This window comes from Dermacentor variabilis, chromosome 2 (genome assembly GCF_050947875.1).
Source record: "Dermacentor variabilis isolate Ectoservices chromosome 2, ASM5094787v1, whole genome shotgun sequence".
In the NCBI taxonomy this organism is placed as follows: Eukaryota; Metazoa; Arthropoda; class Arachnida; order Ixodida; family Ixodidae; genus Dermacentor; species Dermacentor variabilis.
In genome coordinates this window covers 190,834,301-190,861,230 of record NC_134569.1, presented here as the reverse complement: position 1 = coordinate 190,861,230, position 26,930 = coordinate 190,834,301, and the positions used below count along the sequence as shown (strand labels likewise).

Sequence of the window (26,930 nt, the reverse complement as noted above, 5' to 3'; positions counted from 1 at the left end):
ATCGCAAACAGTGAACTAGGAGAGTAATAATGTAGTGTCGTGGCAATTTTTTTTCATTTCCATGCTATACTTCCTGCCTCGAGGCTGCTCTGTTGCATTTTTTGCACCAATTATACAATATTTCGACTGGTAGGTTTCCAAATTGTTCCAGCTTTGTCTGTGCCTCCTCTGTAATCAAAGATTTGCTCCTCATTTCGTCAGTCATGCTCTGCAGGGTACGGCTTCGCTCACAGTAGCGGTTTGTTCTTGCTTCAAGCACTTTTATCTTTTTTCTGGCTTCCTTGAGGGACTCTCCCAGCCGCTTTGTCTGTGTCCTAGGGCTTTCTTTTGTGGAGTACGTGTGGTCGTGATCGTTAAGGCTTTCAATAATCTGTGTATTTGGATGCCCTTGGTGTGGTGCATAGTCTTCACTTGTACCTTGGTCATCCCTAGCCTGCGTGCTTGCTGATGCAATGCCTTGCACCTGCATCAGAATAGATTATACATCAGCTCGCTTGTCACCTTTCTTACATTTTATGCTTACCTCTGGACGCTCGCATGGTGTGTCAGTGTTGTTGCAGGTATCAGCTGCAATAACTACTGTAAGGGCCTCTTCTGCTGCAATGTAGTCAGCTGGTAGCACCTGCATGAGTTGTAAGGTAGATGTTTGTCATTACACCTGTGACCAGCATGCAAGCTTCAGCTTCAGTAAAAGATGCAGTTGGAGGTTTCACATTAGCAACACTAAAGCATTATTCAAGTGCAGAAGGGCAAACATTACAAATTCTATGTGCGAACTGAATTATCCTTACTATTGGATTCTGCAGTCCACTCTTGGAAGTTGTCGAATACAGTATACTTGCATTCATTTGACACGGATAATACGATCCTGACCAAAGGTCTCGGCCTGATACCTTGCATTTCATTGAGGCGAACCTTCTGTTATTTTTATCCAAAAATTGACCTTTGCCAGATAATTAGAACATGACCAATAAGAATGCACACGCCTGACCTCTATGCTGCCCCCTCAGTAGCGCCTCCTTTAGTGGCACTTTCTGCATCAAAGGAGCTTAGGGGACAGTGAAACCTTTGTGCGCGCTGTGTTCATGCCGCTCTCATAGACGCCGCTCTGCGTCGAACAGATAGGCCACACGAAGGTCACTTCGCTCTCTGGTGCTGCCGTGCTTGCTGACACCAGTGCCAAGCGTTTTGCAGCATGTCCGTGCTCATCAAGTGTGATGTGTTCATGCTTGCTAGTTTGCACTGCCACCATTCTTGTTAACTCAATTAGTAAGCGAATGTTTCCAACTTTATACGGCCTATAAATCTACTGTCCTTATTTCGTATGGCTGTCTAATAATTTGCTATGGCAATAGGTGTTTCGACCTTCGGGCGAGACTGCGACTATCTTTTTTTAGCTCGCCATAGGCGTTGGCCCCATCTCCCGCCGAGTCAGGATGGTGTAAAGTGGATCAAAGTCCACCAGTTGTGATGAAGCTGCTAGGTAAAGGAAATTGTAGAGAGGTAATCACAGCATGGAAAAACTTCAATGCCTCAGTTTGGCATTAGTAAGACAGAGTGGAAAGCTAAAGATTTCTTAGATGGGAAGAAATACAATGGAAACCATTGCGTGAGAGCCGTGCCTCCAACTTATGACAGCAAACGTAAGCTGAATTACGACATTGTATACATGGACATAAAAGTTTCAGTGACCACGAAGTTAGGCATTTGTTTGAAAAATTAAAGGATGCATGACAAAGCTGCTTTATAAGATGATGTTATATTGTGTGTACATATATATAAGATGTATATATATCTAGGCTGTGTCAATTTACAATGAAATTTTATTGCTGATATCCCCTACAATTCAACCTTTACGATAAGCATGTAAACTTCTATGGTCAATGTTTTCTGTGGCACAAGCAGGAATTCCACGGGAAATAACTAAATAGTGGCAGACAAACAGCGATATGTATATAATGCTTGCATTATCCCAGTGTCCCTCTTCCACATGGTTGGCTAATATGAAGCTTTGGAAAATAAGTAGCTTCAAAATATACTAGTGTAATGACCAATGAATGCCTACCAATGTCACACTTTGTAAGAAGGCATGAAACAAAGCGGTTATGATAAACGGAATTTTCTGTTTCTAGCTTTTATAAATAATGTATTTTCCAGTAATGTGCTCAAAGCCGGTACTCATATCTAACATTCCTGCTTCATAATGCTTGTTTTTACTTATATCACAATAAACATTATGTGAGAATCACATAAGAATTCTACAAAGCGAAGGGAAGAAAGGACTGATATTTACTAAACACAGATACTGTGCTTACAGATATGGCTTGGCAAATGTGTAACTCGCAAAACCACACGTGTTTGCTCAGCAAATCTGTCATTTTATCAGTAGTGCGACATAAGAGGTTATTTTCTAGTGATCAGATTGCTGCTCATGCCACGTTCTGTGCCATTGTCCAGAAAAATGAATCTAAACATGCCACATACACAATAATTTAGTGGCAAAGCCAGCTATCAACCCAAGAAAGATAAATTTTTGGGCATTTGTTATTCCTCATTTACATTAATGACTTACCATCATCACTTAACTGTTCTGTGTCCATCCTCTATGCTGATGATACAACGATATTCACTAGGGATAAAGGCATTCACAGTCTACTAAGAAAGTTAAACGTCGATGTCACGAATCTTGTTTCTTGGTGTAAAAATAACTTGCTACACACAAACCCAGGTAAAACAAAGTTTATGTTATTTCACTCGTCCCAAAAAACGCATGCAAGAACCACTGAACTATACATTGATAACTACGTCATTACCCCATCTAATTTTATTACTTTCCTTGGTGTTACATTAGACCCCCATCTTAAGTATAACATTCACGTAAACTGTCACTAAGAAGACGGATTTTTGCATCCGCGTGCTCATTCGAACAAGACACCCTTTTCAGCAACATAGTCTAAAATCACTTTACTACGCTTTCATTAACAGTCACCATACTTACTGCATTTCATCATGGGGCAACACATATCCTGTACACTTCACATCCCTCATTTACGTTCAGAACCGGGCGGTCCGAATAATTACCCACAGTTCAGATACCTCATCAGCAGCGCCCATTTTTCGCACTCTTGAAATTCTGCCCTTAACCTGCACATTTCAAATCAAACTAGGTCTTATATTGTATAGAAGCAGAAACAATGACATTCCAACTGAGTTACTTCCGCCAGCGCAACTTTTCAATACAAATAACACGCGGTTTTCTGAAAATAATAATATCCTGCTTCCTAAAGTCAACACTAACTACGATAAAATGACAGCCTTACTTTCTCCAATTTCGTTTCGGAATTCACTGCAATAAAATATTAAATTATGCTCTTCACTACACTATTTCCGGCGGCTTCTAAAGTCGTTCTTACTAACAACATACCTTACCTCATTATTAGACAAGTGTACATATTTTTATATGTGTATGCGTATGTATGTATATATCTGTAGGTATGTATATGTGTGTATATGTGTATGTATGCATGCGTGCGTGTATACATTCATTAGTGTGCAGCCAAGTTTTATTGTTCTTCTCGTTTTAGGTTAATAGATTAGCCGTTTGTAATTAGTTCTGTTGCATTTTTTGGTTGCGCACTGTTGTTACATAATCATTCAATTACTTAAATGTTCGTACCTTCATGTGTATTTGAATATAGAATTATTCTTGCTCATTTTTGGTAATCTTCAACTACTAGATGTTTTATTAATTACTTCTAATACGTTGATTGTATTTCCAGGCTGTTCTTATCTTCGTTGCTAATCCTATGTTATATTGTTACGAAGAGTTGCGAAGAAATGGTTTTATTTACAGGAGATGGACGATGATCGTAGCGTGATCGTAGCGCAGCTCGGCCTCTTAAACTCCTGGTTCTTTTCGTCTTCTTTCTTCTTGTCTGTGCCTTTCGTATCTGTTACATTTCCCCGCAAGCAGACGAAGCCCGTGGGGCGAGTCAGGATGGACAAGCAGGGTAGAAAGGCTTCAGGCGAGCAATATGAGTCAGCTGAGTTCTGCTTGATCGCTGACCATTGCACAGTAGGCAAGCTATGAAGTGAATTCGCTCAGGCTGAGCGGTCCACAACTACAAATGGGCTTGAATATTGTGACAAGAACTTTTGAAACAATCCACGCTTGCGTTGCGGTGTTTAAAGAAGGACCAAGTCACCTTTTTCCAACGATACTTGTACATGACGGTCGTCATATCGCTCTTTCGAACGACTTTGCGAGGCAGAGAACGAAGACGAGCTATTCGACGGGCTTCTTCGGCGAGGCACAGTCTTCGATACAGAATCGTCACTGTGCAAAACGAAGGGTAAGAAAGTGTCCAGAGGGCTTCGCGGTAACCTTGCATACAGGTTTCGTGTTTCGCCGTGTTGTATGCGTAAGTGATGAAGGGCAGCACGTCGTCCCAGTTCTTATGATTGGAGGAGACGTACATGGCAAGCATGTTGGTCAGCGTTCGGCTTGTTTTTTCAACGAGGGCGTTTGTCTGTGGACGATACGGCGTGGAATGAAGGAACTGTGAAGTGCACAAACGAAGTAACTCTTCAAGGTCATCAGCCGTGAACTGGCGACCACGGTCGCTGATGATGACACATGGTGGGCCATGACAAAGGACCAGGGAACGCAGCAGGAAGACCGCCACGCAAGCGGCGGTGGAAGACGGTATGGCTGCAGTTTCTGCATACCGTGTAAGATGGTCTACTGAGACAATTATCCGACATTTCTTGTTCTTCGATAACAGGAACGGACCCAAAAGGTCAATGCCTACTTGCTCGAACGTTGTAGTGGGCGGTGTCAATGGCCGAAGGGGACCCGGGGCTGCTGTGGTCGGTCGCTTGTGACGTTGGCACGTTTCACAACTAGCAACATAGCGCTTGGTTGTTTCGTACATCTTGGGCCAGGGAAAGCGCTCCTGCGTGCGGTGTAGCGTTCGCACGAAGCCGAAATGGCCGGATGTTACATCGTCATGCATGACGCGTAGAACTACGGAGCGGAGACTCGGGGACAACAAGCAGAAAACGCGCTCCATGCCCAGAGTAATTAGTTTTGTAAAATAATTTATCGCGGAGAGTAAAGCGACTGCTGCCTTGAGAAGTACGGGCGGCGACAGAAAGCGGATCGAGGGTAACATCACTCCGTTGTTCTCGCTGAAAGTCTGCCGCGTCAGGGAACGTAGAAGTAATAGCAGCGAGACAGTCGTCAAAATTCTCAGCATCGCAGTCGGTAGCCGCAAGAGGAATCCGAGAGAGTCTGCGTCAGCGTGACGACGTCCACTCTTGTACGACACCACAAAGTCGTATTCCTGGAGGCGCAGCGCCCAACGTGCGAGGCGACCGGAGGGATCACGCAAAGCGACCAGCCAGCATAAAGAATGATGGACGGTGATAATCTTGAATGGTCTAGCGTAAAGATAACACCGAAACTTCTGCATGGCGAAAACAGCTGCAAGGCATTCCTGTTCCGTAACCGTATAATTGTGTTCAGATTTCCTCAGGCAACGACAAGCACCGCTAAAGTTACAATTACATTAGTATCAGTGTGAACTTCAGTCGGGCAAGATGGAGCGAAGTGACGCAAGAGGGGTGCTGACGTTAGTTTAAACTTCAGTTGAGAGAATGATGGTCACACTCTCGTGTCTAATTGAAGGATGCATTTTGTCGCAAAATACTTAACAGGTAAACGATGTCGGCAAACGGGGGAAAAAACGACGAAAATACGAGCATAGGCCAATGAATGAGTGTAGTTCTTGTGCTGACTGCGATGGCTTGAAGGAGCTCACCGCTTTAATCTTACGAGGATCGGGTCTGACGCCATCCTTGTCGACTAAGTGTCGCAGGACTAGTGTTTGACGTTCGCCAAAGCGACATTTTTTTTTAGTTTAGAACCAGTCCAGCTTTCTCGGTGCAGTCGAGAACAAAGTTGAGGCGTTCGTTATGTTCTTCAAACGTGCGGCCAAAGATTACATCATCGAGGTAACACATGCATATCTCCCACTTTAGACCACGTAGTACTGTGTCCATGAATCTTTCGAAGGTGGCAGGAGCATTGCAAAGGCCAAAAGGCATAACGTTAAATTCGAATAGGCCATCTGGAGTCACGAAAGCGGTCTTTTCCTTGTCGGCAGGGTCCATAGGTATTTTCAAATACCCCGATCGCAAATCAAGCGTTGAGAAGGAAGAAGCAGCGTGTAAGCAATCAATGACGTCATCAATTCGCGGTAGTGGATAGACATCCTTCTTCGTCACTGCGTTTAGATGTCTGCAATCCACGCAGAATCTCCAGGAGCCATCTTTTTTCCGACCAGGATTACTGGGGCTGCCCATGGACTAGACGACTCTTGACCATCACCTTTGTTCATCATCTCCTTGACTTGCTCTGCAATAACTTTGCACGCGGAGGATGACACTCGGTAGGGCTTCTGGCGGATGGGGTGTGCGGAGCCGGTATCTGTTCTGTGACCAGCGCGGGACGACGGTAAATGAAGGGGTGCATCTCCATGCGTGAAGTCGAATGCAGCCTCATGCCTGGCAAGGACATGTACCAGTGCTTGCCGTTCCGATGTACCGAGAGCCTTGCTGATCACGCCAAGCATTCGCTCTTCAGAATGGCGATTACTGCAAGGAAAGCAAGCTGTAGAGACGTCCGTAGTTAGTGCCGCTATTGAGTTACATGCGGCTTCATCGAAGACAGCGATTTTCATACCGCGAGGAAGGACAACCGGCGTGGCGGAACAGTTCAGCGCCCACAATGTGGCGACTCCTTTCGTCATGCAGACGACAGAGCAGGGCACAAGTATATCTTTTTTAGCACAGTTTCTGCGGAGAGGCCTAACTACGAGGTCAACACAATCAGCGTCAACCGTAGTTGCAGAAACACGAACGGGCGTCAAGCACCACGATGGTGCAATCACTTCATCAAGAACACTGAGTGTGTCTGTGTCCCTGTCTTCACCACGCGACGTTTGTTCGGAATCTGCTGATATAATTAACTTGTTCAATGATATTTCGCGACAACCACAGTCCACGGAAGCGCCGCACTGTTCAAAAAAATTGATACCAAGAATAACATCGTGCGAACAACGAGAAAGAACAAGGAATTCCGACACAAAAGCAGTCTCAGCCAACAAAACACTCACAGCACAAACACCAAGGGGATGAAGCCACTCGCCGCCTACTCCACGAAAGGTAATACCGTCGTTCCAAGAAAACATAACTTTGTGGCCTAGACGGTTTTTGAAAGCGAGGCTCATCACAGACACAGTCGCCCCAGTATCAACTAACGCTATGGTCGGTATTCCGTCAATCGAGACATTCACTTTGTTTTTGAGCATCACAACAGGCAGACGTATTTCTTGCAAAGACCATCCCGCGACCTCACCTCCATTGGCCGCGGATGCTAATTTCCCGGTGGGGGTGACGAAGAACCTCGCCGAGGGGACGGAGAGCGACGGGGACGGTTATTTGGTGGCGTCAGGCTCCGCTCAGAAGCTGGCGAATCGCTGCGTCTGGTCTCGTGTGAGAAGTAGTCCATTGGAAGCAAATCGGTCGTCCGCAAGTCATATGAAGTACGAGTTCTGGGTGGCGAGAACATCAGTGGTGTCCTTCGTGATTGACGGCCTTGGCGACAATACCGAGCTATATGGCCTGTGGAATCGCAGTTGTAGAACGCGGGAGGGTCGCGGTTCAGAGCATCTTCCTCGAAACAGATGCTAGCTTGCTGCGGGCGGCGAGAAAGTTCGTTGTCATGTGGATAACGTGCCTCAGCTGCTCGCTGAAATCCGTTATATCGTTCAGAAGGCACGTCGTGGTAGTAGGGTCGGTGCTGTTTTTGTCGCGGCCTGACAGAAGTCACAGGGTCTCGGGGGTAAAAATGCGGCTGCTCTCCTTGTGGCCGAGCGTCATAAGTAGGGTCTCTGTCGTAGAGACGTGGATGCTGTCGGGGCGCAAGTTCATAATCCTCAGTGCCCCTCGCCGCAGGATACGGGGAGGAGGATGCCACGTTTGGCTCGAAATCTCGTGGTAGGCGGAAGCTATCAGTGCCTGGATGTGTCACTTGCGCGTGCAGGCTGAGCTCTTCCCGAACTATTTGTCGGATCGTTGATGTAAGATCGAGGGGCTGGTTGTTGTTCACGATTGCAACTGTAGTCACATTGGCTAGCCTGCCAAACTTCGACGTGATGCGCCTTGTTTTCAGTTGCTCGAAAGTACGACAGTGCCGAATGATGTCAGCGACGGAAGCCAAGTTATCTTTTGCGATGAGGAAATTATAAACATCTTCGGCAATTCCTTTCAGGACGTGCCCGAATTTGTCTTCCTCAGAGATTGTAGAGTCCACCACCGTACACAGTTTTATTACCGCCTCAATGTAGGACGTGCAGGTTTCGCCTGGTACTAGCGCACGTTGCAGGAGCGTCTGTTCTGCCCTTTTCTTTTTCGTCCCGGAGTCGCCGAATCGCTCTTTGATTTCTGAAACAAATCTTCCCTATGTTCTGAACGTTTCCTCGTGATTGTCGAACCACAATAACGTAGTATCCGTTAGAAAGAACACGACGTTCGAAAGCTGACAAGCGCTGTTCCACTTGTTGGCGGCACTCACCCGGCGATAATGGATGAGCCATTCCTCGACGTCTTCGTCCGATCTTCCGGCGAAGGGACACGCATCTCTCAGTTGTAGAACGGAACTTGTCGGCGAAGCTGTTGGAATGGATCGTTGTTCGTCTGCGTCGTAGGACATATTCAACTCCGGTATATTCGGTGCGAGTCCAGCAAGGCGACGGTTCCGTCGAAGAACTTCTGTTTCAGCCTCCGTCTTCGGGTGTCGATTACTCCGCACCTCCACCACAACTGTTAGGAAGAGTTTCGATGAAATGGTTTTATTTACAGGAGATTGACGCTGATCGCAGCGTGATCGTAGCGCAGCTCGGCCTCAAACTCCTCGTTCTCTTCCTCTTCTATTCTTTCTTCTTGTCCGTGCGTTTCGTATTTGTTACAATATATTTTATACCTGTAACAGGAAGTCCCCCTGACAGTTCTTACTTTGGGACCTCTATCTGTATTACATTTTCTTTGTATTTGTAATGTCTAATAACAATAAATTGATTGACTGATAGAAAATGAAAAACAAGATTGTGTGGAATCATATTCTTTCATCACAGGCCTACATAATTTCTTTGCTTCGTGACTTACAAACTACATGCGATGGAAGAATGAGATTTTGTGTATTCATATACATACTCGTATGGAGTAAATATGCGCGGCACAATATATAATACTTCTGATTTCATGCCGAAATATCACAACGCATACTATGCAATAGTATCTAGAAGTATTTTTTAACTCGAAAAGCCAGTAGTGCACCCGTTAAAATAATGTATTTGGAACAATTTATATGAAGAAATGACATGCACTACTTTAGAAGAATAGGGAACTACATTTCCCTTTAAAATACTTCAAGACCCTCAGCTGTGAGAGCATGCTGAGATACTGACACATGTGTAAGATTCACGTACTGGAAAAAGTTTACTATATATTCTGCTTTATAGCTCGATGTAAGATCTGTAAGATCTTGTAAAATTACCATTCACTGCAATTCTCACGGAATAAAGAGCCGGATTAATTCATCCCCATTACAGACATTTTTGATATCAAGCAAGAACATCTTTAACAGAACACTCATCGAACAAGACAAACAAACACAAAATTACACATTCACAATGCAACGCCATGCAAAAGCGTTGTGGTTTCTATCGCAGATGCAGGTAAATCACAAATAATGAAGAAAGAAAAAACTGCGTGCAACCGGCTGTGTCTACTCGATGGAATGCACAGAGCACTTGGGGCATATGCAAATTGCAGAGACATGTGGTTTTCTTTAGGACTCTTCGTGGGCCGCACGATAAACACACAAGGCACAGACCACAGGAGCGCAACCCGCGCACATTCAACACGCCGATAGAAGGCAAATGCGTACGGCACGGGTGCAACCTGCGCCACGCAAGCGACGAACTCTCGTAGATTTGATGCTTTCCAACTGAAACAGGTAAAATGCGCACAGAAACGTTGCACACTGCACATGTCTATCTCCGAGGCCATGCTAGCAATTTCAGAGGCTTATGTTGACATCTGCAGCAAGTCACTTGAAACGAAGTGGCGACGCAGGCAGCGCATGGTATCACAGGCAGGAGCGTGAAACGTCAGGGAGGGGCTTCAAGACAAACATACCCTCACTACCGACGTCAAATTGCTGAAGTGATGACCTGGCGACGGCTTCCTAAGTAGAGCATAGTCGGATTTCGAAAGCCATGCTTTTGCTGGCCGCTTTCGGCAGTAGTTACTGAAAATCAAAAATACCTTATAGAATTTCTTTCTGCACTCAGCTATAGATGGACAGTATAGACTGTTCGATGGTTATTTTCGTACCGCAACTGCACATGTAGTTGTGCGTAATGCAACAAGAATCTAGAGCGTACTGGTTAGTATTTGAGGCACCACGGAGGCGACGAGGACCGCACACGTCTACACTCGCCCCATGTGACTTGGTGATGACGCCACCCATCGTCCCGTTTCAAAGATGACGCTCACAGCATGCATTCATCTATCCTGTTCTCATTCTTAACGAGCCGTTCGGTCGTGCGTTGTGCGAGTGGCTGCGACGTGTTTCTCTAATTGTGTGGTTTTGTGCTATAATGAAATGCGACTTAGGTCGTGCACACAAAGTGCCAGAAGACAGCTTCTGTCTCTCTGGAAACTCGCCGTATGCGTGGCGCGCCCGGCGAATGTTTAACAACAGTTTTCACGCCGTGGACCTTTGTCCCTGGATGTCGCGGAAAGTTGGGTGGAAGTCGACAAGAATTGCGTATTATCAGGGTGCCTCGGCTCGTCCACTACGCAACGGCATGTATGCTTGGACTAACACCGCAGCACCGGCAACTTGGAGGGCGCTTTTTGTGCGCGTCGTAACATTGAAATGCTAAGAAATCGTGCTTGCTAACCACACGCGTATTGTGCGTGCTTCTCGTGCGTGCATAGTGCGCCTTGCGAACTTAGGAAACACAACTCCCAGGACGACAGTGAAATCTGTGCTGATGCTTGCTGTGTGCTGGTTGACAGAATTTGGTTGCGCAAGTTTATTGCCTGAATGCGACATTGAAAATCTTTATGAGCGTTTCCTTCTGATATAGAGAATAGGTTCGGGAGCAATCGTGTTCATCATGTGCGCGAGCTCCCGCTTTTCTGCTAAGTTGCATATTAACGATTCAGCTGCCTCTTAATCGATTCTTACTGCAATGATGTTTCCTCGCTTATATATGCTTCGAGGTTGTAAATAATCGCTGCTTACGCGGGTTTCGGTTTACGAGCAGTTATAAGAAAAAAAATGTAAGCAATCAGCCAAAGGTCTGATTGGTGTTGCAAAAGTCGCGGGGCGCGCTAGTGCTGAACTTGTCACAAGTTGGTGGCTGGAAGTAATTATATTTATTAAGCCGTGTTTTTTACTAATTCTAACATGTCATTATTTTACATTATTGGTGGCGCCTCAAGGACACCAAAGCTGGAAACGGGACATGTCCGTGTGTTCGGGCTTGCCCTGGCCTGCGCTTGCAGTGCTTGTAAAAAAGGCAATCTATCGTCGCGAAGAAAAAAAGCGACCCGCGACCTATACAACACCAGTCAAAACCTTGCCAGCAATCGCAGCTTGCTACAACCATGGATTAATTTTTGAGAGAAAGTATGTTCACATAGCTGACGTAAGTAACTATGACAAGGGAAAGTTGCTTAAACTAAGTCGTGGAAAAAAAAATGAAATGTTACGTAAACAAATAGTTATTTGTAATGTATTGTTCTTGCGTGCCTGCTAAAAATTTTACCATCATTAAGGGGTACCTGTCATCACGATATTCATCAGTGACTTCGAAGTTTCATTTCATTTCATTTATTTTACCCTCAAGGTACATAGTACATTATAGAGGGGAGGGGCTAGGAGATTACAAAGTAAACATCGGTAAAACTCGAACAAAATAAATAACAGCAGTAATAATTCCAAATCTTCAGTTGACATCCGATGATAACAAACAGAGGTACAAAAGATACAGATACAAATGTGATGTACACAATGGTAAATAGGTTCGAAAAACATTATGTACAGTAGATTTGCAAAATGCATTGTTAACGTTTTGATCGTGATGCTGATGAAAACGCTGCAATAGAGAAAGGTACTATCAGCGTCAAATGAAAGTTGAACAGCGGAGCGCGTGGCCCAAGCATAAGCGAAGATTTAGTGCGCGCCGTCCAGTCATCACCGTTGACAGGCGCGCACATCCGGTTTGGCCGCACTGCGCGATCCCCCTCTAGTGAGATAATTTCGCTTCTGTTCTCGTTCTTACATTTGAAAGGGAGAAAATCAAAAATCAAAATGAAGCTAAAATATTGCAGTTCACGGCGAGTCTTGTCGCACAGATCGCCGAAACCACAAGTGCTGTCGGCGCCAAAAGTGGTGCGCGTGGTGCAGTTTGCACCGTCATCGCCCACGCCGCGCGAATCTACGTTGCGATGGCGGTGCAAACTGCACCACGCGCACCGCTGTTCGCACCGACAGCACTTGTGGTTTCGGCGATCTGTGCGACAAGACTCGCCGTGAACTGCAATATTTTAGCTTCATTTTCATTTTTTATTTTCTCCCTTTCAAATGTAAGAACGAGAACAGAAGCGACATTATCTCACTAGAGGGGGATCGCGCAGTGCGGCCAAACCGGATGTGCGCGCCTGTGAATGGTGATGACTGGACGGCGCGCACTATTATTCACTTATGCTTGGGCGACGCGCTCCGCTGTTCGACTTTCATTTGACGCTGATAGTACATATACATAGGCAAGATAAATGGTAAGTATATTACAGAAGTTCGGTTTCAAGTGCGTTTCTAAACATAAGTGGATTAATTATACCTGTTAATGAAGGGGATAAGTTGTTCTAGTCTTTGATATTCATTGGTAAGAATGAATTCGCGCCCATGATAGTATTGAAATGCGATATGCTAACTTTCTGATTATGATACGGCGAGAAGAAATGAAAGGTGCTGGCCTGATCCAAAGAGTAAAAAGGTGTTATGATAATAGATTTTGTGAAAAAGAGAAATGCGTGAGTGTTTTCGGCGGTCGGTCAAGAGAGGCAGGTTTAATAAACATTTCATGTGTGTTACGCTTGCTGTCCGACTGAAGTTACTTAAAATGAAACGGGCTGAGCGGTTTTGTATAGCTTCCAGCGTGTGTATTAGTGTTGAATGCCAGGGATGCCATATTGATGAAGCACACTCAAGTTACGAGCGAACGTAAGTGGTATATAGTAATTGTTTTAGTGATGATGGTGCATGAGAAAAATTTTGGCGCAGGTACCCTAAAGTGCGGTAAGCATTGGACACTATAATATGTATATGCGATTTCCAAGACAAATTGTTAGTTATGGTCGCTCCTAAATAACGATAAGAGGGCACACATTCGAGTGATATATTAGTGAGAGAGTAATTAGAACTAGAGTTAGTACGAGAAACCCTCGTAGTTTTGCACTGCTTAATGTTAAGTTGCATTTTCCACGTGCTGCACCAATCAGTTATCTTATTTAAGTCAGTTTGCAGAGTTGTTACATCACAGTTATAGGAAATTTTGCGGTGGATCACACAATCGTCTGCAAATAAACATATCTATAATAGAATTATAGTAGGTAAGTCATTAATGTATGTAAGAAACAAAAGTGGGCCCAGGATAGATCCTTGAGGGACGCCTGAGCCGACAGGGGCTAAAGAGGAATTAGATTCATTAGCACAAACAAACTGAACGCGCGATCTAAGAAAGCTACAGATCCAGTTAAGCAGTGTAGGGTCCATGTTTAAAATGCTTAGTTTGTGTAAGAGCAGAGCATTACACACCTTGTCAAATGCCTTAGCGAAATCCAAAAATATGCAGTCCGTCGTGAAGCCTGCATCAAGGTTAGAGTGTAAATCGTTTGTAAATGTTAGAAGCTGTTTCGCAAGAGAAGTTTTTTCTAAACCCATGCCGGTGAGGTGTAAAGAAATTATTGTCGTCAAGGAAGTTAATGACATGCGTGTAAATTACATGTTCCATAATATTGCAAGGTACTGAGGCAAGAGAAATTGGTGTATTATTAAAAGGATTATGAGTGTCACCTGATTTGCGCATGGGAATGATTTTTCCTATTTTCCAATCTAGCGGGAGCATGCCAGAGTTATATGATTGGGAGAATAGATAGTGCAATATGATAGACGAATATTCAACTGTGCTAATTAAGAATATGGTGGTGATTTCATCGACACCGCAGGAAGAAGTAATTTTCAAATTGTTGATTATTTTCGTAATTCCTGTTGCATAAAATAGGGTCCACAGGAGGAAAGCTACAGCCCTGTAGGACGGGACGCTTGTTGTTAGGTGCGGGAGACGAAATGATTGCACAAAGGCGCTGTTCAAGACGTCTACGCGATCTGTGTTAATGCGATCTTATTTTCACATTTGCATTTTACTACGCTCCAAAAGCGCTTTGGATTGGTTTTTAGTGGTAATGGCAGGGTTTTGCTAAAAAATGTGTGCTCAGTATTTTCAGCAGTAATTGAGCAGGGAGAGGCAGCGTTTTTATGTGCAAGCCAATGCCCAGGCTTCTTCGTCCGTTTAGCGTTGCGAAAAAGGCGTCTCTTCCTCTTTGAGAGCATATTAAGGAACCTGTTATACCAGGGGGCTTGCTTATTATAATAAACGCGCTGGAGTGGAACATGCTGATGGATTAATTCTGAAATATTATTCTTGAACATACACCAACTTCTTACAACTGATCGTTCAAAAAACTGCGGTAAGAAGTCGTTAAGAAATGAACAGAGGCTTGAGTTTATGGCAGAAAAATTGGCTCTTTTGAAGTTTCTGATTGTCTTTAGTTGTTTGCATTGATACTGCTGGGGGAATGTAAGCGTGAAGTGCAAAATGTAGTGACTACTGAGACCAGGTAATTGAGTTATCGATGAGACGTTGTCGGGTGAAGATGTGAGCACCAGATCAAGTAGTGAGGTTGAGTGCCGAGTTATTCGCGATGGTGACATGACCATTTGTGAGAAACCGAGCCAGAACAAAGTGTAATGAACTCATTACATTCAGTAGATGAGGGTTCAGAAAACGGACTGATGTGGGACCATACGATGTTAGGAAAGTTAAAGTCGCCCATCAGATATATTGGCACTCCAGGATAGCGCATTGTTATCAGGTTTAAGTTGTCATACAGGTCATTGCAAAAAGACAAGGGACTTGAGGGTGATCAGTAACAAGCACCTATTAGTGGTTTTTAAAAATTTTATTGTAAGACCCCCAGCACCAGATGATTTCTAAATCTGAAACAACCGGCACACAAAAGCCGTCAAATCGGTCACTGATTGCAAGAAGTACACCACCGCCTACTTTCCCGGTGCGATCGCTCCAAAAGACAGCGTATTTATTTCTAAAAAAAAAAAACTACTAACAGTTGGCCACCCTAGATGACAGCCAGGTTTCAGTTAATGCAATGATGTCAGCGTCACAGTCATCAATAACGGCACCCAGTTCATCCCTCTTATGCAGAACACTACGCATGTTCTATAAAAGCACTGAGCACCCTATTGGAAAATCCTATTTAAATTCAAACTGGGTTATACAGGTTTAAACTGGTTTTAACAGGGACCTGTTTAGCAACAAACAGGTATAAACAGGACCAGTTTACACACGAACAGGTCTGAACGGGGTCCCGTTTGGCATGCAAACAGGTATAAACTGGACCAGTTTACACACGAACAGGTCTGAACGGGGTCCCGTTTGGCATGCAAAGAGGTATAAACAGGACCAGTTCACACACGAACAGGTCTGAGCGGGGTCCCGTTTGGCATGCAAGCAGGTATAGGCACGACCAGTTCACGCAGAAATGGGTCTTAACAGGGGCCCTGTTCGCAACTAAACTGGCTTATACTGGACGCAGTGGCACCATATAGGGTCGCCTGTTTGGCACAAAAGCTGGTTTAATCTGGAGCTTTGTGGCAACCACACTGGATGGTATCGTGCATACCAGTTTAATGCTTGAATAGAACTGGGGAGGAACTTTTTTAGTGTTCTACATCCTGACAATTTAGCCCCTAGTGCTAAATTGGGGCCATTATCAACCTCTACAGAAATTTCGTGACCACCTCGGAACATTCACAGACCAAACTGCGATATGCTAGCTGCGAATTTCAAACCGATTCCCGGTCCTGCCCAGTTGAAAAAGACAACAGGAATTCCTGCTGCAACTACAGAAATTTCTGTTGTACGACAGAAGTTCCTAACGTTTTTGTAGTTGCGACAGACATTTCTGGCGTTACGACAGCAATGCTGACGTCGCAACAGAAGCACTTTCCGTCGCGGCCCTTTAAAATGTCAGCTTCGCATCGGTGGTGTACACTGTACTTTTCTCTTGCGCGGTATTCAATCGTGCTTCTCTGAAGGCGGCAATATTGATAGCACCGACACCGGTATTAAAGTTGACGTGGCCAATTGTTATAATTGTGCCGTGACGACGCGGCACCAGCAACGCCCTACCGGCCTCCTCAAAAGCGGCCGCTGATCAAAATCATACCATCTGCGGGAATGGCTGCGTATCCGCTTTGTTTTATTTGGTAAGATGGGGCACACAGGCCTGTGCACTTACATGTGCGGTTACACTGACACATTAGTTAATTTCCCAGAAATATTGCACAAGCTTATGCGAAGCGGAAAGGAAGTTTTGGATTGTTCCACAAAGTTGCGTGAAAAGCTGTCTCGCTCGGGTCTCATTAATCTGGTACAGCGCTGCCGTGAGAAGCCAGTATTCTGTCGGGATGAAGACTCACCCACGAGTGTTTATGTAGCTATATAGCATTGAACACGAATTATATGCGAGCTCAAAAGTGTAAAGAGCAAGAGACAACTGTCGAAATTAGCAGTAACAACCCTCAGCGTCCCCGGTCACCGTTGTCTCCTTCTGAATTTCTTATCAAATATGGATATCGTTACAGCAAAATCGATGGTCTAGCACTCCACGATGTACCTGTCGATGGTAACAACACTTTTGCTCATCTAGAGATGCGGCAGTTGACGCGGTGAAGTGAAAGCGCATCTTGGCTTTTAAAATGTAAATGTAAACAGCAACCCAGACAGCGATTTACACTGTTGGCATAGCTTAAACAATTCAATAGTAGCTATGTTCGGTGTGGTGCAGTGGTAAGATGCTTGTCTCGGGACCGGTAGATCTGAAGTTCGAATCCTAGGCGAAAGCATTTTTTTCTCTACTTCTTCTTTTTATTTTTTTTTCGTATTAATAATTTTACATATCCTTAAAGTGGTCTCTGTCAATTTTTAATCAAATATTGATCAGGAACTACAGAATTTTCGACTACAGGACGTCACACTACAGAGAACAGAACGACAGTCACAACGTCCCAAAATACGACAGACTGAAAATTTCCTGTTGTGTTTTTCAAGTGGGTGAGACGTTTATACCGCGTATACGCAGATTGCTGTCCTCTCTATTAAAAGCAACGTTGCTGAAACACGTCGTACAAGACGCTGTACGACTCGCATAACATCGAAATACAACGCCGTCACCATCCATGAGATCACCGAAAGCACGGTCGCTTTCGGTGGCGGCCTACAGATGGCACCACAGGTAGCGCCGGTAAAGTTACAGGTGATATTATTTTGCCGTCTGCAGTTGTCGCTACATGTGAGTGCTTGCTGTGTATTGACGCCGTCCGATGTAGTTGTTTAATCGTGTGTACGCTGTGCCGAGAGAAATTGTGGTGCATTTTGTATGCATTGAGAATCACAAAACCCCTGGGACCGCGTAATGTAGCCCGCAGTATCCTTCGTGTGGTGCGCCGATGTCGAAGATATGACCCTTCGCGCTTCCTTTGTTCCGGGCTCATGAAAAGGATCTCCTCCTCTGGCACTGTGGCATCGTATCGCACTGTACGGAAGAATTTGGTGAAAGTTGTGCTCTTACGTCCTGTAGTTGATCCGCAATTCAACAGTGCGTGCGCCGGAAGAACCGTTGGTGCAGTCGATGCCGCGGCACCTGTGACACTAGAAGGAGCGTTTTCCGAGTACGCCGAGAAAGGTAAGTCCGGCGCTTGCGCGCATTCTTCCTGTCTATGGTTCGTGAAGTGTGCGCTGTTGTACGTATCGCAAGATCCGTACAACAACCGAATCCGGATTTGTAAAGCAGCACGAATTATAAATGTGCTTTTCAAATGGTTGTTCTTCATGCCGCAGTGCACATTTAGCAAAAAGTTCCATGGAAATTGCCCTAAAACGTATTCATGTTACCAACAGCTCTATCTGTGGTTTATTTACTTTCACCTATGAAGCACGCTAGCGCGGGTGGTTCTTTGATATAAATGGGCATAAAAATTCAAGCAAAGAAAGTTACTGTTTGTGTACATAATTTTTCATTGAGAAATGGTATAGGCATTTGTAGAAGTAGTACGTCGATGTGTCGTCTTCACAGCTAACAGCTGCGCGAGATAGCACCCGATTCCTTCGTCGACGCATGGCCAGATTTTTAGCTTGTATGGAAATTCTTCTGTTTATAGAGTGTCGTCAGATGACGTGTATTAGTGTCCTGTGTGTTTTCGTGTACTTGTAAAGGGTTCCGATCTTGCAGAGAAGCCGAAATTACATAAGCAATGTTTCTTTTTGATCGAAAAATCTTTCTCTTTTCTGTATTGTCTCTCCAGAAAAAGAGGTGGTCTGTTGTAATTTTGAGCGCATCGTCCTTTGGGAGCAGTGCTTTGTTTCGCCGCATAAACAAATTAGGTTTTGGAACGCTTTTCATGTCCTACGGAATTTTTTGATAGTACAGGCGCCCAAATCTTTAACTGGCGTGCGCGAGCGGCGACTTTTCCGTGCGTCAGCGCCGTATGACGGGGCGAGGCTGGAAACAGCTTAGCAGACGATGGGCCCAGCTGAGCGCGCTTTGTCCGCATGCGCTTAGCCTCAGACTCTTTCCAGCGGCGCCCCGTCATACGGCGCTGACGCACGGAAAAGTCGCCGCTCGCGCACGCCAGTTAAAGATTTGGGCGCCTGTACAATTCACATTTCACGTTATACAGCTGTACGTTTGTGTAAACCTTTTCATAGTAGATTCATGTTTGCTACAGTTCGATTTACGCGTTATTTAACCGCCTGTGATGTTACAATCAGATATTTGCACAACCAGTTGCAGCTTCATGTAACTGGTTGTATGAGACTTTTTTCAAAATGTGACGTGATCTTTTTATATCACAAGTTTGCAGTTTCAGCAGGGATTACAATAAATTAAGCATTTATTATTTTTTAGGGATGGCAAGATTTTGTGAACCAGAGGCACCTCCACATATGCACCTGCGGCACTTCTGCAGCCTCAACAGCACGGAAAAGTACCTGATGTGCATGCTGTGACAAGGTGTGTGCAAAGCAGTTGCTGCCACTTACACGAGCTGCAGATTTTGTTGGTATCATCCATGTTTGGAAACTCTCCTGAATTTTGCGTGGGTTTACAAATGTGGGCTCATTTTACAATTTTATGAATGTCACTTTAGAAAGACAATGAAGTGGTGTTGGTTAAGATGTTTTGAAGCTGTTGAGAGATTGATGGCATGACATTGTTAAAATGCATGTAAAAATTAATTGTAATGGTACTTGTACTGCTTTATTATTAACGATGCAATATCTCTAACGAGAACATCAGAGGGGCACTTGCTTTTGGGAAGTTTGGTCAGATAAATTCCTGAAGCAGCGTAAAGCTCTGTAATCTAAAAAAAACAATGTTGTCAGTTACTGGTTTCAAGTTCGCTGCTGCTTTTTGTGCTGCACGACCAGTTAAATAATGGTTGATAATGTGTGTACATAATAGTTCTGCGCAAACACACGAGGTGGAGAGAAGTAATTAATAAAGGGAAAATCAGACATCCACCCGCTCGTGCCATTTGCTACAAAGGAAACCCGTATGTGTTCCTCAAAAGGAAAGCCGCACAGTTGAAGAAAAATTCGTCCTGGTCCGGGACTCGAACCCGGGACTAACGCCTTTCCGAGGCAGCCACTCTACCATCTGAGATAACCAGGTGGCTAGCACATGGCAGGGCGAAGTCGAACTAGTTGACAACACGAAGCAAAGGCAAGGGTTTGACGTAATATTTTTTTCCCCTTTATTCATTACTTCTCTACACCTTGCGCGTTTCCGCAGAACTATTACGTCAGACCCTTGCCTTTGCTTCATGCTGTCGACAAATTCGACTTCGCCGGGCCATCTGCTAGCCGCCTGGTTATCTTAGATGGTAAAGCGGCTGTCCCGGAAAGGCGGTGGTCCCGGGTTTGAGTCCCAGACCTGGACGGTTTCTTTTTTTCAAATGTGAGGCTTTCCTTTCGAGGAATCCGTACGGGTTTTGTAGCAATTGCTACGAGCGGGTAGATGTGCGATTTTCCCTTTATTAATAATGTGTGTGTGTATGCAACAATGGGGGTGCTGAGAGCAAGCTTTAAAATAATGTGTGCTATGTCCCCAACAAAGAATTTAGTGTCTGCAGCATTTTTACAAAATATTATGTTCACAGGTTGGCAGGTATGACATAATGTACAACACTTTTGCTGTAAATGCATTTTCATATGTCCATTTTCTGTCTACTTGAATCGTATATTTAGAATTTGGCCCACCTTCAGTTTGATCAAGTTACATAGGTAGCCCCCTCTGAGTTAAATATAATTAGGGGCTATTGTAGATATGCATGATATACCTACTCACTGTATTGTGACAGATATTTTTAGGGACTGTGTTGTGAGGCATGCACATCCTTTTACCTGTATGTCTTGCTGCAGGTTGCCCGACAAAAGCATAAATGCTTTGCCCACCTTTATTATTATGCTTTCATGTAGACTTCTAACATCTGTGCCCACATAGACTCCATGTTCTTAATTACATTTTTCTAAGTATTCACTGTTGTGCATTACATTATTGTGTTACATTACTGTGCATTACATGTTTTTCTTCGTTTAATTTTGGAGGGGGGTATTCATTTCTATAATAGTACAGAGAATAGGACTTCAAAACAAAAAGCCACGAAAGGTGGCTTAAAAGTGTATGAAGCTTGGAATTCTACATTCCATCCCCTAAAGCGCTACCAGTAGTAAAACATTCCTAATTGTCTTTTTTATAAGCTAGCTGCCAGATACATAGTCCTATTATGAGAGTATGTTATTTTTTCTTCTTTGGTCTGACTTGTTTTGTTGAATGTTCTCCTTGTTAGTTCAGAATTTGTTTTCTTGCCACCTCATGCAATACTCCAACTGGAGCCTATGAGCTATGTGTATAATAAATAAGTAAATTCCTAAAGCATGCAACAAACCATGCAGCATAGCATTTAAATGTTGCCAGTTTATAATGCTTCTCGAGTGCAGCGCATCATGGAGCTTCAGGCTGATCTCTTCAGATGTAAAAAAAATTGCAGGTTATGAAAATGTGGTCCTACAAACTGCTGGTTACGCATGTCAGTCAGCCTGTTGCAGTGGTCACAAGTGACAATGTAACCAAAAAGCTGGGCGTGCTCGGCCATTTTGCATATGGCACAGGATAAAGCTTCACCTCTGCTATTGCTTCTCTTATAATAATGGCCTCCGAGTATACATGCCGAGTTATGCTTCTGGGGACACTTATTAGTTAACCTTATTAGGTAATACCATTAGCCTTATGGGTGCTATAATGTTGCAGTGCCTGCAGGATGGCCAGCATTACAATACACATTAAAATTATTGTACAAGTCATGCAATGGTATCGGGATTAGCCCACCAAGTGACAACCTTTAATTACACTATACTTGGTATCAGCCCAGCTCACTCAGTCAGGAAGACATCCATGCATAAAGGGAGGGGTATGGCAAATAGAGGGCGTTCGATTAATCTTTCTCACATAGATAGCTCATACATATAATCTTTCTTAAATTGGATGCTTTGTTGCTCAAAGTGAAGTTACTTATGGGCATAATGTCAGCATTTCGATCCTATTTATGCTCAACGAAAGTTGCTTTGTTCAGTGTCACTTTTTATATTGTTTCGCTTCTGATTCTAAGCTCACTTGTTTTATAGCTGCTATAGGTATTGCTGGACCTGGAGAAGAAGTGTAAACAGACCATGCTATGTTGCTGATCTGCGCTGATCTCCACATCCAAGTTGGTCCCGCGACAGTTGGGCACCATTGTGCCTTCCTTCATTGACAAGGTGATATAATATGGTGAGCTTGTACTTCAATATCGGTATTGAAAATTATGTTAAGGAAAAAAGACAAGGATTGGTCTTTATGATAGATACGCTCATGTTCATTCTTTAAGGTGTTCTTTTGACACTGTTCTGCATGGACATATTTTTAGATAATTATAACTCCTTTATTGCAAAGTGCCATGGCGCTAGTTTATGCGTTAAACTAACACTCTTTCACCAAAAAAAAGCCTTATTTAGCACACAATTCACAAGGAAAGAAAGGAGGCAACATGACAGACTGCTACTAACAGTTCAGTATTATTGCTCGCACAGTGATATTGTGCAAAAGGTGAAAGGGGGAGAATAGATCTGAATACATGCTGGTCGCACAGAAACGAAAAGGATGCATCACATGGTGAGCGTGACACTTGTTTTACAATGATAAGAAACAGTCTCACTGTCTAGTAATTCTCTGTTTGGGGAGCTAGTGCTAGGTTCCTCGTCATACATATAAGAAAAGCCCCAGATATCTCTCCAGCGCTTTTGTCTTTATATTTTGTCACGATCAAGCAGCTTTCAAACATAGGTGCATGTGCGCCGAGAGCAGTGCACTACCACTGCTAACTGACCCACGCATCAAGTTTGCTTGGTCACGCTGCCAGTCATTTATACATTGGCCGGTTTATCCGATGTAGCCTCTACTGCACGAAATGGTATGTGATAGACACCGCACCTGTGTACTGTACGTGCTTTGTTACATGATTTTTTTCAGAGATAGTGATGCAGGCCTTTTCATTATTTACATGCCTACACAACAAACCAAGCATTATCTGTGCTTAGAAAGAATTGTAGGAAAATCCAGCATGAGGCAACTGTTCTCGGCACGAAACAAACTTGATTCGTTGGTTTTCGTTCATTGGTGCGATCACACTAAGGCAGACAAGCTTGTAGGCTGTGCTTCTGCAATTCGTACAGCACACTGACAGCACTGATGTGGGCCTCATCTGTGGGCTGACTGATGGCACCTTCTACGGCGCAGACCACTTGTGTTGGGCGAGGCACCAATGTTGACGTTTGTTCCCTTGTGCAAAACAGCAGTCCTAGGTTTTGAGTAGTTGTAGGAAGACAAGGTAAACATAACTTCCATGGCTTGAGTGGGCTCATTTCTCTTGGGGCATCTAGCTTTTTTTCTTGCAACTGTGCAGAGGTGCTTCCCTAGAGTCGGCGTGAAAATGGCATAGAGTTGTGCATTCGGGAACTCCTGAACAATGATCTGCTGTAGTTAGGGCTTTGCGAAAAGGCACTGTCTACCAATTGGTAGAAGGTGCATTATTCAGCCACTGATTTCCTGTTGGCATGCTTGCACTCGTGCTGTCAGTAATTTCTTGGCTTGCCGAATTATCTTGAGGCCCCACGCTGATGATGCTACTGGTGTCTTCATGTGCAGACTTTTCAGGATGAGGTTTTTTGCTTTGCAAATGTTGTTGAAAGGTAGATGGTGCTTACAGGTAGCTATTCTAGATATTAGTGAAATGAATTGGCCCATCTTGCTTCGTGAAACATCGTCACGCCGACATCAGTTGCACAAACAAAAACCTGGCCTACTCGCAGCGTCGTGCACGAAGAAACAAACAAATCAGCTGCTGGATTGTCTTGACATGGCATACTAAGCTGAGACCGGAACTGCTGTAGCTACAAACCAGGCAGAAACGATGGATGATGAGCAGGGATTTGCAGTAGCGCCACTTCGTGGGGCAGCAAGGAGGCTCCGTTCAAAACAAAAATGGCGTTCAGCAAGTAGAACCATGCAACGGTCAGAGTCGGTGCATGGTGCTCTCGATCAAGTTGGCTCAAGGGGTGTCCGAAAAATCAGATGAGAGGTTGCAAGGCGTCCGAACTTTCGGAAGTTGTTATACATTATGGTCCATGGGGAGAATGGCGGTGCCGTGAAGCAGACCGAGTAATCATGTCCGAATTTTCGAAGTCCGGGAAGTCAGTCGGTGACTGTACCTATACCTATGTGTCTATGTATACCTAGGTGCAACAGTATTTGCTATGACCTGTGCAAGAATTGCTGTTGCCCGTAGATGCCCAACATGTCGGGTGTCAAATTGTAAAATACCTTGCAAAAGTGATCTACAGAAAAATACCGCTTCTGCTATATTTCGCTTTTGCAAGAAATTTTGCGGCTGCTGGCACCTACCTTAAAAGGCTTTATATGGTCTTCTCATGGCCAGGGCCTTCTACTTTTGTGAGTTTGCTTATCTCGAAATTTACCCCGGTTTTTATAAGTTCAAGTTGGCGGGATCCCTAGTCTCCTTTAACGTGTACCCAATAGACCTTACATAGGGGTTTTGGCATTTCCCTGCCATCTAAATGCAGCCATTGTGGCTGGGATTCAATCCCATGCCCTCTGCCTGAGCAGCGCAATGTCACAGCCAGTACACTACGGTATTTTGCTGGCAGAAGGGTTTAGTTTCTGAATAATTTATTATCTCAACCTGTCGGTGTTGTTTTTAAAGGTATTTCATCTTTGTATGCTGTTGCTTCAATACTAGTAATTATTGTAAATCAAACGATGTGTCCATCTTTTTCCTATAACACTTGCTTCAATCGCCTGCTAATTATGACAGCTTATTCTCCCACAGTAATCCATGTTCCCTTGAAACATAGGCATTGCATGAAACCACATATTTTTCAATAAGATTTATTCATTATCTCCTATGACCGGAATGCTGAACCTTTCTTATCTGTGGGAACATAGGCAAATTTGCCTATGTGCCAACCTATGGCATGAGTCAAGATAAATTATTGGCTTTACTGTTTCAGGTGCCCTGCTCGCTCTCACCCAAGCAACCCACTCCAGCGGTCTTCTCTCGGCAGACTGGATGCATCGAAATACCGTTAGAAGGTCCAATAAACAGTGCTTGGGACATTTATGACATGCTTTTACTTAAGCCGGAGGACTTCAGGCTTAATGAAAGCTCAAGTGGGTGTACAGAAATACCTACGTAAAGTATACTTGTCTTTTTCACTTACAAGTACATGCCAATACTTTGCGTGACATTTTTCACCCCAAAATTACGCTTTACTGTGGATTTGTGAACAAACCATTACAGCAGAAAGCACTGCATTAAGACGAGTACAAGTAATCGAACATATACTAAACTTGCAAGAATTACATTTGCATACTTGTAGTAAATATGAAAATGAGGTACAGTCTTCTTCAGGGTGCATTTTCTTGCAGGTCATACATAGAGAACGTACTCGTGGGTCATACAAAACTTGTTCATGATGTATCACATCAGTGTTGGTAGTGCTAATCAATTTATGCCGAAAATTGTGTTCATCTTCGTGTCAAGCAATCTACCAGGCAAACCTACATGTGAAAGTGGCATTCTTGTTGCAAACATAATGCAGATCTACTTCTCTTCAATGCTGATCGCAAATACACAAGTGTACATAATAGGTTTAAAGAGTAAATTATATTAAGCAACATCAATCCATTCTGAAAGGACCTGGTATGAATGTCGCAAAATATAGGTCTGAACAGTGGCAAACAGGTCTGAGTTAGATAGGACGGAATTAAACGGGTCAGGATTAAACAGGATTTAAACGGGTCAGGATTAAACAGGATTTAAACGGGTCAGGTTTAAACAGGATTTAAACGGGTCAGGTTTAAACAGGAATAAACAGGATTTAAACAGGTCAGGATTGAACAGGATCAAACGGGGTCCCGTTCCATAACCCTATTTGATGAAACCCGTTTGAAAACAAATAGGATTTGCTAGTAGGGCAAGAACACAGCTGACAACCGCCTCCCCGTTCGTGCCCCTATATTTCTTTCAATGGTAATTCGCGTCCAGAGCGAAGAGTACGAGTGCTGAGGTCGTTCTATGTGCTATCGAAAGCTTCTATTTCAGTCACAGTATTATGACCTTCATTGTAAACATACATTTTCCCACCGATAATCAATTTATTGTAATGCAGCTTGAATGACTTTTTGTGTTCTTTCCAAATTCTATCAACTTTTTGCGCCAGTGTCTTGTTGCCGGGCAGTAATGTTGGCTTACGGAGATTTTTTTTTTTCATCCTTTAGAACTTGGTGCTTGGAAAGGACTAAGTCCTTACTTTTGTATGTCTCAAATTTTACGATTAGTGGCCGTGCTTTCCCTGTGGCAAATCGCCCAATTCTGCAATTCTGTGCGCTCTGGCTATGTTGTTACTTGAAATATCCCCTTTTAAAATATCGGCAAAATTTTTCAGTATTTTTTTTGCGACTTGGAATACGTTTCATCAGCGGAGTCAGGCACATCGTAGAAGAACAAGTTCTTCCGGCGAGTGTGGTTTTGGTGTCGTTTAGTCTTTGTGGTGTGTGCGCGTGTGCTTTTCGACGCGGACTACGGAATCGCGCACGTCGTCGAGATAAGTCTGCTTTTTCTCAATTACAAAAGTTTGCAGTTCAAATTTTTCTAATGTGGCTTTTATATCTGATATCACCTGACACACTGATTCCTGTTTATCTTTTAGGTCTGATATTGACAAAGCCATATATTTATGTAGGGCTTCCATTCTCATAGATCGCTCGTCTAGAACCTTAACCGCTTTCAAAATTTCATACACAGCATTCGAAGA

The 26,930-nt window shown here is 43.9% G+C and overlaps 1 long non-coding RNA gene across 1 annotated transcript; it reads left to right on the top strand.

Annotated features, from left to right (window-relative positions):
• Positions 1–17,388: 17,388 nt before the first annotated feature.
• Positions 17,389–25,234, top strand: LOC142571119 (uncharacterized). Its single transcript, XR_012825768.1, has 4 exons — positions 17,389–18,186; positions 19,408–19,512; positions 22,185–22,329; positions 25,125–25,234. It is a non-coding gene; the product is annotated as an uncharacterized LOC142571119 (long non-coding RNA).
• The last annotated feature ends 1,696 nt before the right edge of the window (positions 25,235–26,930 follow it).